The sequence below is a fragment of the Canis aureus genome, chromosome 8, assembly GCF_053574225.1.
Source record: "Canis aureus isolate CA01 chromosome 8, VMU_Caureus_v.1.0, whole genome shotgun sequence".
Classification (NCBI taxonomy): Eukaryota; Metazoa; Chordata; class Mammalia; order Carnivora; family Canidae; genus Canis; species Canis aureus.
Window position 1 is genome coordinate 21,466,261 of NC_135618.1, and position 12,719 is coordinate 21,478,979.

General features: G+C 36.1%; 1 protein-coding gene across 2 annotated transcripts in view; it reads right to left on the reverse strand.

Moving 5' to 3' along the window:
• The window catches only part of DIPK1A (divergent protein kinase domain 1A), a 115,919-nt gene that overhangs the window by 71,876 nt on the left and 31,324 nt on the right, over positions 1-12,719 (reverse strand). Inside the window, exon 1 of one of the 2 annotated variants that reach the window (XM_077905448.1) lies at positions 2-105. The exons of the other annotated variant lie outside the window; for it this stretch is intronic. The gene's annotated coding sequence lies outside the window, so the exon portion shown is untranslated. Of the gene's footprint in view, position 1; positions 106-12,719 lie in introns of those variants that run through there. 2 annotated transcript variants of the gene reach the window in all.

Genomic DNA, 12,719 nt, shown 5'->3' on the forward strand with positions numbered 1-12,719 from the left:
CCCCACTAGATTAGCTGCTCTTCGAATGAAATAGGTCTTCCATAATTTACTATTTCTAGTACTTCACTCTTAAGCACATGGTAGGTATTTAATAAATATCTGTTGAATGAATGAATGGATTAAGAGACATACATGTTTCTTTTACTTTTAAAAAAATCAATAGATTTATTTCTAAGAGCAATTTTAGATTTACAGAAAAACTGAGCAGAACGTAGAGTTCCCATATATTCCATCTCTCCTCCCACTCTCTGTTTACATCAGGGTTCATCCTTTGTGTTGTATAGTTCTATTAGTTTTGACAAATACATAACATCATGCATCCACCATTACAGTATTGTACAGGATAATCTCACTGTCCTTAAAATCCTTAGCTCCACCTAGCTATCCTTCCCCACCTCCAACCCTGGATAACCATTTTTATTTTTACTATCTCCATAGTTTTGTCTTTTCCAGAATGTGATACAGTTGGAATTATGCAGTAGGTAGCCTTTCTGGACTGTCCTCTTTCACTTAGCAATATGCATTTAAGTTTTCTCCATGTCCTTTTGAGCTTGATCACTAATTCCTTTTTACTGCTGAATAATATTCCACTCTTAACATGTACAATGGTTTATCCATTTAGTTACTGAAAGACATCCTGGTTGTTTCCAAGGTTTTGTTTTAAGGTTTTTATTGATTTATTTGAGAGAGAGAGAAAACTTGCAAGTTGGGGGAGGGGCAAAGAGAGAGAAACGGAAGCAGACTCCCTGCTGAGTGTGGAGCCCTATAAGGAGCTCATCCCATAACCCTAAGATCATGACCTAAGCTGAAACGAGGAGTTGGATGCTTAACCGACTGAGCCACCCAGGTGCTCCCCAAGTTTTGACAATTATAACAAAGCTGCTATAAACATCTGTGTATAGTTTTCTGTGAACACAAGTTTTCAATTTATTTGAGTAAATACCTAAAAGCATGATTATTGGATCATATGGTAAGGGGCTACAGTTAGCTTTGTAAGACACTATCAAATTGTCTTCTGTGGTCACCATAGCATTTTGTATTCCTACAAGCAAAGAATGAGAGATACTGTTGTTCCTCATTCTTGCTAGCATTTGGTATGGCCAGTGTTTTGAATTTCAGTCATTCTAACAGGTATGTAATAGTATCTGATTATTATTTAAATTTTTAATTTCCTGGGATGCCTGGGTGGCTTAGTGGTTTAGCACCTGCTTTTGGCCCAGGGCATGATCCTAGAGACCTGGGATCGAGTCCTACATCGGGCTCCCCGGGTGGAGACTGCTTCTCCCTCTGCCTGTGTCTCTGCCTCTCTCTGTGTGTGTCTCTCATGAATAAATAAATTTAAAAACATTTAAAAAAATAAATGAATTTAAAATTTCCTAATGGTCTATTATACAGTGCATCTTTTCATATGCTTATTTGGCATTTCTATTTCTTCTTTGATGAGGTGTCTGTTCAGGCCTTTTGCCTACTTTTAATTTGGTTGTTTCTTTCATTGTTGAGTTTTAAGAGTTCTTTGTATATTTTAGATACTAATCCTTTACCACATACATGTTTTGCTATTACCTTCTCCCAGCCTATGGCTTGTCTTTTCATTTTTTAAGTGTTTTTTGCAGAGCAGAAAATTTTAATTTTAATTAAGTCCTACTTATACTTTTCTTTCATAATTCATGCTTTTGGTGTTGAATCTAAAAACTCATCATGAAACACAAAGTCATCTAGACTTTTCTCCTGTATTATTTTCTAACTTCATAGTTTCATGTTTTACATTTGGGTCTATGAACCCCATTTGAGTTCATTTTTATTAGAAAGTGTAAGGTCAGTGTCTAAATTTACTTTTTTGCATGTGGATGTCTAGTTGTTCGGCATCATTTGTTGAAAAAGACTATCCTTTCTCCACTGAATTGCCTTTGTTTCTTCATCTAAAATCAGTTGAAAGAGACACACTCTTGACCAGAGTTTTTCAAAGTAGAGGTATTTAGTGGACTACAGCCAGCATCTTTAAAAAATGAAATGGCCTAGATTAAAGAATATCAGAATGCAGTAAAGGTAAGTATTATTAGTAAAACTTTTGTTTCAGTTATATTATGTGTGTGTGTGTGTGTTTCTGTGTGTGTGTACTGGGTTAAGGTATAAAATGTATTTTTCTTACTAAAGGTTGTGGTTGAAAAAGTTTGAAAGTCAACTGCTCTAGAGAATCTATGAGCTATGAAACGACATAGCCATTAGATTTAAATAACTGTCTGCCATATTTACCAGAAATTTTCAGAGTTATACATCTAAGATGCAAATCTAATGTCATTCTTCTGCTTAAACCCTTTAAGATCATTCTGAAAGCAATGGAAAGTAAAATGTAGAGAGAAAAGGTAAAACTATGGAGACAATAAGAAATGTAAGAATACATGCAGCGGGGCCATTCAGAAAACCATTGTAATGAGCCAGGCAAATCATGATAAAGACCTAAAATATAGGCAGTTGGCTTTGGAAACAGAAAGGAGATGACTCTAAGATCTGGAGACTGGATTATGCAGGGAGCAGAGAGGAGGATATACTGAAAGAGGAAAGGTAGTGCTATTTACCAATCCAGGAAATATAGAAAGTGGACTACTTTTAGAGCAGGTAAGTATGGTTTTGGATATGATCAATCTAGGGTGGTGACAGAATTTCCAAGTGGTGAAGTCCAGGAGGCATTTGAATATTAAGGTTTGGAGCTCAGCAAATACTTAACAGTTGAAATTATGAGTATGAATAAAGCCACCAAGGGCAAGTAAATAGAGTAAGAAAAATAAAAGGCAAATAATAAGATCCTGGGGATCATAGGCATTTAAGTAGTAAAGAAAAAATGGCACCCACCCCCAGCTCATACACACAAATAAACACTGAGAAAGGTGTGAAGAAGGCAGCCCGGGTAGCTCAGCGCTTTAGCGCTGCCTTCAGCCCAGCAGCCTCCACGTCCGGCTCCCTGCATGGAGCCTGCTTCTCCCTCTGCGGGTGTCTCTGCCTCTCTCTCTCTCTCTCTCTCTCTCATGAATACATAAAAATCTTAAAAAAAAAAAAAAAAAAAAAGAAAGGTGTGAGGAGAACCAGCACCATAGCATCACAAAACTAAGAGAGGCAAAACAAGATAGTAGATTTAAACTCAAACAGATCAGCAACAACATAAAATACGAATGAACAAGAATGCTGTTAAAAAATAAAAATTTTGGGATCCCTGGGTGGCGCAGCGGTTTGGCGCCTGCCTTTGGCCCAGGGCACGATCCTGGAGACCTTGGATCGAATCCCACGTCGGGCTCCCAGTGCATGGAGCCTGCTTCTCCCTCTGCCTATGTCTCTGCCTCTCTCTCTCTCTCTCTGTGTGTGACTATCATAAATAAATAAAAATTTAAAAAAAATTTTCAGCCTCTGAAAAGACAAAGATTCTCAAAGATAAAAACAAAAAATCCAAAGATGTGCTCTTCATAAGACTCACATCTAAAAAAAAAAAAAAAAAAAAAAAAAGCCGAAAGTAAAAGAATGGAAAAAGCTACACTAATCAAATACAAACTGAAAGCTGGTATAGTCCTAGCAGGTTCTATAGGTAATAATATAACTATATTGCTACCAGCCAAAACAGACTTCAAGGGATACATTCTAATGATATAATGAGAAATCATCATGAATTATAGCATTTTTGAATTAACAGGCTCTATGCAACCTTAAGATACCTAAACCATAAATGACAGAACTAGAAGGAGAAATTGGTAAATTCACAATAATGGTGGGAGATTTGAACACCTCTACCAATAATTGGTAGAATAAGTAGACAAAAAAAGTCAGTAAGACTGGAAAAGATTTGAACAATGTGACAACATGATTTGGAAACAACTTAATAAAGAATATTTCACCCAATACTGCTACACACATGGAACATTTTTTTAAGTGCTAAGGTATAAATTTTGTCTCACCAAGATTCAGAGTTCAAATAATTCACAAGGCATCTGTAGCCTTAAATGCACAGGTCATAAAAGCAGTCTGAAAATTACAGAACCAAAAGATCTGAAGACACTTCACTAAAGAAGATATACAAATGGCAAATAAACATATGAAAAGATGTTCCTCACCAAATGCCATTAGGGAATTGCAAAATAGAACAACAATGAGCTACCACTACGCATTTATTAGATTGGCTAAAATTCAAAACACCGACAATACCAAAAACTGGGGATGATGTAGATCAATAGAACTCTCATATTGCTGATAGGAATGTAAAATGGTATATTCACTTTGAAAAATCGTTCAGCAGTTTCTTACAAAATGAAATATACTCTTACCATTTAATCCAGCAATCATGCTCCTTGGTATTTACCCAAATTAACTGAAAACTTATGTCCACACAAAAACCTGCATGCTATGTTTATAGCAGCTTTACTCACAGCTGTCAAAATTGGGAAGTACCCAAGATATCCCTCATTATAGAAGTGGATAAATAAACTGTGCTATATTCAGATAATGGAATATTATTAAGTCTTAAGAAGAAATGAGCTATCAAGCCATGAAAAGCCATGGAGGGACCTTAAATGCATATCATTAAGTGAAAAAAGCCAATCTGATTGATTTCAAGTATATGACATTCTAGGAAAAGGTAAAACTATGGAGACAATAAAAAGAACAGTTGTAACCAAGGGTTGGGGATAGGAGAAAAGAATGGGTTGGAGCACATAGGATTTTCAGGGCAGTGTAACCATTCTATATGATACTGTAATGGTGGATGCGTATCATTATGCATTTGTCCAAACCCATACATTGTACAACACCAAGAATGAACTTAAATGTGAACTACAGAGTTTGAGTGAAAATGAAGTATCAATGTAGGTTCATCAATGTATCAAATGCACTACTCTTGTGGGGGACCTTAGTAGTAGGGAGGCTGTATGCATACGGGGTTTATAGGAACTCTATTTTCTGATCAATTCTGCTATACATCCCAAACTGCTATAGTCTATTTTTTTTTTCAAAGATTTTATTTATTTATTCATGAGACACACACACACACACACACACACACACAGAGAGAGGCAGAGGGAGAAGCAGGCTTTATGCAAGGAGTCCGACATGGGACTTGATCCCGGGTCTCCAGGATCACACCCTGCAGCACTAAACCGCTGCGCCACCGGGGCTGCCCTAGTCTATTTTTTTTGAGGGGGGACAGAGAAAGAATCTTAAGCAGGCTCCACACCCAGCACAGAACCCGACTCAGGGCTGGATCTCATAACCCTGAGATCATGACCTAGACTGAAATCAAGAGTCAGATGCTCAACCGACTAAGCTACACAGGTGCTCCTAAAGTCTATTTTTTAAAGAATTAAATAGCTAAACATACATTTCAAGAAGTTAGAACAGAAAACAAAACAAAAACAAAAGAGAACAGAAAAAAACAACCAAGGAGGTAGAAGGAAAGGAAGAATACAGAAACTAGTAAAATAGAGAATAACCTAAAGTACAGAAGATTAACAAAATGAAACTTTGTTCCTTAAAAAAAAAAAGTTCTGGGCACCTGGCTGGCTCAGTTGGTAGAGCATGTGACTCTTGAGCTCCAGGCTGTGAGTTCAAGCCCCACCTTGAGTGTAGAGATTACTTAAAAAAAAAAAAAAAAAAAAAAAAGTTAATTACAAAAAAGTTCCAAGAAGAAATAGAAAATGTGAATAGTTTTTACACTTAGAAACTGAGGAAGGAAAAAGTGTCAAGAAAGCAGGCCTGGTCAACAGTACTCAATGGCATAAAAAAGTAAAGTTAAAATGGAAAACTGCCTGATGACTCTGGCAATAAGGAGATCACTGATTACCTTAGCCAAGAACAGTTTAAGTAGAATGGAATGAAGTAGAACTAGTTTCTAAATGGAAAAAAAAATCCTGGATATGTTAACATTAATGCTATTATACATCTGCAAGAAGCTAGATTTTATTTATTCTTACCTTTGCACAATGTCTCCCACATAGATGCTCAAAACAGTATTTGCTGAATTAACTCAATTGGAAGACAAAGTATTGCATATAGAGGACTTCAAATGCCTGATAGTATTGAGAACTGAATTAAGAAGTCTTTCTAAACTGGAGTGCGATCTTGAGGTCCTGGGATTTCTAAACAGATACAGAGCCTAGTAAAAGTGAAATGTTTCAAGACTGATCTGGATTTGGGCTTACTATGTAAGAGGGAATACTGAGGACAGAGAGCCTACATAGGATGCTTTTACAGCAATCTAGGCCCAGACTTGATGAGGACATGCCAAATGCAGTAAGATGAACAGTGAAATCTGAGAGACATCATGAAAATAAAATTATTAGGATTTGTTAAAAAATGGATATGGAAGTTAGAAAAGGATGTGAAAAGTATCTAAAAGGCTGAAAAAATTAAGAAAATGCAGGATGGGAGATCACTGGTGATATACAGTGACAGTTTACAGACCTTATTAAATAAATAAAATATTTTTTTTTTAATAAATAAAATATTTTTTAAAAAAGAAATTGGATATTTAACTTTCAGCATTTATCTTTTGGTCACAAACTTTCTCAAATAAATTTTATTTTTTTATTTTTAAAGATTTTATTATATTCGAAAGAGAGAGAGAGAGAGAGAGGCAGACACACAGGCAGAAGGAAAAGCAGGCCCCATGCAGGAGCCTGATGCGGGACTCGATCCCAGAACCTCAGGATCACACCACAGGCCGAAGGCAGGCGCTAAATTGCTGAGCCACCCAGGGATCTTTGACAAATAAATTTTAAATCCAGTTGTTAATTGGGATCTTTCCAAGTGAATAAAAACCAGCAGAACATTTATTCAAATTTACATACTTTTATCTTTATTGCCAGAAGGCACGATAATGGGATAGTTTTGAAATATCTATGGAAAATGTCACAAATAAAAGAAAAAGGTGTTTTGTTGTTTTGTTTTTTTAAAACAATTTAAAGCTAGGAAATAAGTTCAAAATAAAAAATTAGCACAAGAAAGTCAAATGACAAATCTGCAAGATATTTAATACTAGATACATATATCGGAAGTTTTCAATATATGTAAACATACACATCGCTCCTACAGTTCAAATTCATCTCCAAAGTCAGCATACACTGTGGAAGGTTTCTTGCCTTCCTCTTTTCATTTCATTTTGGCTCACCTCTACCCTCAATACATCTTGAAACATAGATAGTATGGAAACAAAGAACATAAGCTGTCTCTGAGAATATTCAGAATGAAATAGCTCAGCATTCCTTTTCTTTTTCACTAAACCATGCACTGCACCACAAAATTAAACAGACATCTCTAGGGATACGGATTTGCCAAGAGTATTTCTGGCAAAAATAAAACCTGGCCCTTCTCCAGACTTCTATACATGGAAAACAGTGGCTGCCCTACAGATGGAGATTGATTACTGGCTGGCTGGTCTGTGGTTACTTAGTAGTGTCAAGATAAAGAATATTAGGCACAGATCATTTTCATGTCCAAAGACTTCTGACATCAAACTTGCTCTGCTTAATTTCTTACATTCTGCAATAATGAGTTATTTACTGGAGAGACAATAAGAAATCTAGCCCTCATTCCTTATTGTACAAACAAGCAAACCAAAGCCTAGAGAAGGTAGGTCATTTGCCCACAATGACACAGCTAATTGGTGACAGTACAAAACACAGGTCTTGAGACTCCCAGTTCAATAATTTTTCAACCTTTCCATTAAGCAGTACTATCTTTCTAAATCATATTTAAAAGACCATGTTGCTTGTATCTTAAAGTCTTTTTATTTAATCTAAAACTTGAATGTCATAGGCTCTTTTTCAATCAGTATTTTACTAGAAATGGCATTATACTTTTATTTTGTGACTGTACATAATAGTTTCTAAAAGGATTATGTATTTTAAGTCTGGAGTCACCAAAGTAAAATGAGTCTAGAACTGGATTCCAAATTATAAAAACACATCTAAGAAATCCTGTACCTTTAAACTTGGAAAGATTCTTTAAAGATTATGGTATGTGACTGACTAGGTGTGTGACTTGAGCCTTGTTTCCTCCCTACCTATAGAACAAGCAGGTTGGATCAGGATCATAATTTATTATATCATATTAATATATGATATGATTATATATGATTCATTATATCATATTATCATATAATTTATTCTATCATTTAAAGATCTATTTATTTAATTTTAGAGAGGTGTGGGCAGGGGATGAGATCAAGGGAGAGGAGAGAAAAGAGAAGCAGACTCCCTACTGAGAGCAGAGCTTGTAGTGGAGCTCAATCTCAGGACCCTGAGATCCATGACCTGAGCAGAAAATAAGAGTTGGATGCTTAACCAACTGAGCCACCCAGGTGCCCCTATTCTATCATTTAAATTATAATTCCATGTAACTTGATGATAAGACTTTTATCTAATCCTTAATTATCTTTTTTTAAAAAAAAGATTTTATTTATTTATTCATAAGAGGGCGGCAGAGGGAGAAGCAGGGAGCCCGATCCTGGGTCTCTAGGATCACACCCCGGGCTGCAGGTGGTGCCAAACCGCTGCGCCACCAGGGCTGCCCTCTAATCCTTAATTATCTTATAACATTCAAATAAGAGCAAAGAAGCAAACACAACGATACATATTTGATTAAACAAGTTAAAACATAGAAAGTACCTCCAGTATAAGAAAGTAGTAGATTTGGCTCTGTATAGAGTCAGAGAGAAGGATACTATCATGAAAAAACTGTAGTACACAGCTGAATTTATGATTTAGATCACATCTTTCTACATTCATTTAACCAAGTAGATAGTTTCAAAAACCCAAGTCTAGTTTTTCTGAAAAGGAAACAGAGAAGAACATAAAAGCTGCTCAGCATGGCTGTTTAGTCTGGCTCGGCCAGGACCACCATAGCAGGTAGCATGCACCTCCATCAGATATGAAGAACCCTGATCTATTGCTTTACTGAATGCTGTTATACATGGCCTTGGATGATTTATGTTCCAGCTCCTTAATGAACAGGTCATTTAGATATTTTTTTTTCAATCTACCATTAGTAGAAACAACTTTTACCTTCACTTTTCTACTTGAGAAAATTATTAGTTCATACAGACTACAGATGTTCATTACATGCAATTCACTGTTAGCTACTCTAGGGAAAACCAGAAAGTATTAACATAAGTTCTGCAACCACCAGCTTCCAGGATTTTACAATTGAGTAGGATCATGCAAATTTGATGACCTCTGAGTTATACTTTTAAAATTAAATTCTCACCAGTTTTTGTGTCTAGTTTAATTGCACTTAGGTCCTATGTCTCTTTGCTAATAGACATCAAACACAAAGTTCATTTATAATGCAATAGAGAAAGGGATTAAAGCATCATAAAGAGCTAATCCAACTGATGGTTATAAAGAGAAGACTAGAAAATGTGAGATTATCAAACTATGAGCTGAACCCCCTCCAAGATTCAGCTTATTTGTCAGACCTAAAATATTTTCGTTTTGATTAAACACTGAAGTTTTATATCCCTTTGAGAGAATAAATCATATCTGGGGGCTGTCTGTATCTCTGGTTCAATTTGCCTAGAGCAGTCTTGTAAAAGTGGTTGGGTCAGAGCAATAAGACTACTAGGTTATCAGTTTTGTCAAATTATTTACCAGGCTAATTAACTGATCTGAATTTCTGGGTTTTCCCCTGTGTTAAACTGGGACAATAATATCTGCCTTGAAAACCTTGCAGTGATAGTTACTATAAGGATCAAAATGAAATACTGTAAATGAAAGTACTCTGCAAAGTATTCTATAAATGTAAGGTGATATTATTATTGAGCTTAAGTTTTTTGAACCTTTCATATAAAACCCAAAGCTAGATACAGTCAGATCAACATCTTTCTCCAGGGACACCTGGGGGCTCAGTGGTTGAGTGACTGCCTTTGGCCCAGGGCATGATCCTAGGATCCCAGGATCAAGTCCCGGAGCATCGGGCTCCCTGCATGGAGCTTGCTTCTCTCTCTGCCTATGTCTCTGCCTCTCCCTCTCTATGTCTCTCATGAATTAATAAATAAAATCTTAAAAAAATCTTTCTACAATCACTTCAACTTTCTTATAGCACACTTACTGATGACTAACCCATCATGAATAATTTGCAAGTATTACTTTACAGTTATATTATACTTCTACCTAACTCTAGTAGATATGACTTTCAGCCTAGGGGAAGGGAATCTCAATAAAAATCCATACCTGCTTTATTGTGCTGGAGATCAAATAGCGATTCAGGAAAGAATAACAGATCTAAAAATGCTCCTTCAGTCTCTTTTGGGGCTAGGACTGGAACTCATTCTAGCAGTGAATGACCCAATCATCACCAAAATATTCATGCTGCTTTTGGAAAAAATCTCAGCAAAGGTCATCTGACCAACCAGTTGAGGGTAGGGAGGGGGATGTCTTAACCTCTCATTACACCTATTTACAAAAGATCAACCTCTAATGGACTATGAAAGATAAAAAAAGATAAGACAATAAAATTCAGAGAAAAACATTGTGACTTTAGAGTATTTGAAGTATTTGTATCCTCTTAAATCAGACATAAAAACTTTGACCACAAAAGAAAAAATTGATACATTTGATTACATTAAGATTTATATTTATCAAGAGATGCCATTAATAGAGCAAAATGACAACCCACAAAGATAGATATAATAATAATATACCTGAAAATAACCCATATAGATTTTACATAGAGAATTACTGTGAATCAATAGGAAAAATATAGACCATGCAACAGAAATATGAACAGAAGACCTGAACTTCGGTGACTTTCCAAAAGAGGCTATCCATTTGGCAAATAAACCTAAAAAGATGTCCAGCTTCATTAGTAATCAGGCCAATGCAAATTAAAACCACAATGTGATATCATTCTACACATATGAGAACATCTAAAATGAAGAAGATGTAAAATACCGAGTATTGGTGAGGATATGGTGCGATGTATGGAGTATTCATACACTGTTAGTGGTATAAACTGGAACAATCTTTTTGGAAAACTGATTGTAATTATTTATTAAAACCGAATGTAGGAATATCTATGACCCAGCAATTCCACTCCAATGAAATGCTTATAAACATTCACTAGACAAGTACTAAAATGTCCACAGCTTCAATATTTGTAATAGCTAAAAACTGGAAGCAAACCAAAAATCCATTAACAGAATGGATAAATAAGTTGGAGTATGATCACACACACAAAATACTACACAGCAATGAGAGTGAATATGTATAATTACTTGTGACAATATGGATGAGTCTCACAAATGTAATGCTAAGCAAAAGAAGCCAGACCCAAAAGGCATGAGTCCACTTTATCTATCTATCTATCTATCTATCATCATCTACCTATCTCCAAAATAGTAACAGACAAAACTAATATGTTCCATCAGAAGTCAGTATTGTGGTTATTACTGCAGGGGTGGGGGTGACAGAAAGAACATGCAGGGGGCTTCGAGAGTGCTGACAAGTTCTATTTCTTTTCTTTTTTCTTTCTTTTTTTTTTTTTTTTTTTTTTTTTTTACTTTTTTTAAAAGTGGGGGAGCAGCAGAGGAAAAGGAAGAGACACAATCTCAAGCAGGCTCCATGCCCAACACACAGCCCAACACAGGGCTTTATCTCACAAACCTGACATTGTGACCTGAGCTGAAATCAAGAGTCAGATGCTTAACCAACTGAGCCACCCAGGTACCTCTCAAGGTTCAATTTCTTGATCAAATATGCATTTCCATATGCATTTAAACTTTAGTAAAAAGTTAAGAAGCATTACTTTTTCTTGTTATTTTGTGTTAAGGTTCTGATCTTTCACATAAAAAATCAGCACCTCTTGAAATAAATACCAAAACACACGTAAATGCTAATAGCCAAACTGATTTTAAGCTAATTGCAGATTAACTTTTAGCAAATTCATAGCTTCACAGAATTAGAGATCTAGTTATAGTCTAGGATAGGGAATTTGCTCTTTTCTGATTAAAAAAAATTAAAAAATGTTAGTAAAACAATGATTTTCTTATCCCTCTCCTTATCATTGTTCTTATCAGGAACTATACACAGAGCAAGGTGCATTACATATATTATTTCATTTCATTCTCCTAACTCTGTGAAATAATTTTATAATCTTCATGATTTTACAGCTAAAGAAACATAGGCTGATTATGTTGTCTAAAGGCAAACAGTACAAATGTAGTAGTGCCAGGACCTGAATTCTGGTGTGTCTGGCTCCCAAGCTGATGTTCTTTTTTTTAATATTTATTTATTCATTCATAAGAGACACACACAGAGAGGCAAAGACATAGGCGGAGGGTAAAGCAGGCTCCTTGTGGGGAGGTGGATGCAGGACTCAATCCCAGGACCCCAGGATCACAACCTGAGCCAGAGACAAACACTCAACCACTAAGCCACCCAGGTTGATATTCTTAACCACCATTTTATCTCTGCCTCATTGTCATACTGGGGGCTTTACAGCATGGGGTGATGATAATCTTCTTTGGCTTTTGCTTAATCACTTTAGGCTGCTATATGTGAACAGAACATCTTCCCAACCCTCTGTCCCCTCACACATTTTTTTTTTTTTTAAAGACTCAGGAGGGGGCTCGGGGAATGCCTGGGTGGCTCAGTCAGTTGAGCGTCTGCCTTCAGCTCAGGACACAATCTTGGGGGTCCTAGGATGGAGCCCTGGGACAGAGCCCTGAGTAGAGCTCCCTGCTCAAT